Source organism: Oryzias melastigma, unplaced genomic scaffold (assembly GCF_002922805.2).
Source record: "Oryzias melastigma strain HK-1 unplaced genomic scaffold, ASM292280v2 sc00456, whole genome shotgun sequence".
Taxonomy (NCBI): Eukaryota; Metazoa; Chordata; class Actinopteri; order Beloniformes; family Adrianichthyidae; genus Oryzias; species Oryzias melastigma.
The window spans coordinates 4,629-5,423 of NW_023417051.1; the positions used below are offsets into that span (position 1 = coordinate 4,629).

Sequence of the window (795 nt, forward strand, 5' to 3'; positions counted from 1 at the left end):
ATATGTAGCCCACGTGGTCTTTATTTTATTAATTTTACCAAAATCTTATTTTCTATCTTTATTTTCTTAATCTGAGAAAGTTCTGCGCACAGACATTTATTTTGGTAGTTGCGCTACTTCCTGTCTGCTCGCGGCATTCCCTTCAGTCTCTGGGGGAACGGCCGAGAGGAGGTAAGCTGCAGGCTTTGCTCTTGCTATATTAGAACAAATAATAATAAAGTTTACATTAAGTTTTAAAAGTGGAACTGTACAGATAATCGGTTAAAATGTTATTTACACTGTTTTTATTCTTGTTAGTTTTGGGAAATGTATTTTTTCATGTAAATGCAGCACTTGGAAGTCAGCTAGTGCTAGCGGCAGTGCTCTTGCTAGCATGCGTGGTCTCACGTGCCCGTCGTGATTTTTCTCTGCCTCTTTTTAGGTTGTGCAGACAGTGAGACCAGAAGTGATTTTTTTGTGTGTGCTGTATGTGTTTTCACTGGTATGTGAGCATTTATTTTGATTAGAAATATTTTATTATCCTTTGCTTTTTCTTATTTTATTCGTATTTACTTTCAGTATATTGTAATGTACAGTTTTGTTATTTACTTCAATATTTTGTGATTTAAAAAAATATAAAAATGCCATTTGCTGAAAAAAAATGTTAAAAGACTTTAAACTATATGATCACGCTGTAAATTTTATTTAATGTAATTTTGAAGTATGTACAATTCAGTCTCTGGGGGAACGGCCGAGAGGAGGTTGTGCAGACAGTAGGGCTGGGAATCACTGGGTACCTCACGATACGATACGATA

General features: G+C 35.3%; 1 long non-coding RNA gene across 2 annotated transcripts in view; it reads left to right on the top strand.

The window, feature by feature from the left end:
* The window catches only part of LOC112140241, a 4,471-nt gene that overhangs the window by 3,020 nt on the left and 656 nt on the right, over window positions 1-795 (top strand). Inside the window, exons 1-2 of one of the 2 annotated variants that reach the window (XR_002918141.2) lie at window positions 54-171; window positions 422-740. This is a non-coding gene — a long non-coding RNA (uncharacterized LOC112140241). Of the gene's footprint in view, window positions 1-53; window positions 172-421; window positions 741-795 lie in introns of those variants that run through there. The other variant, XR_004947504.1, reaches the window with a different exon arrangement.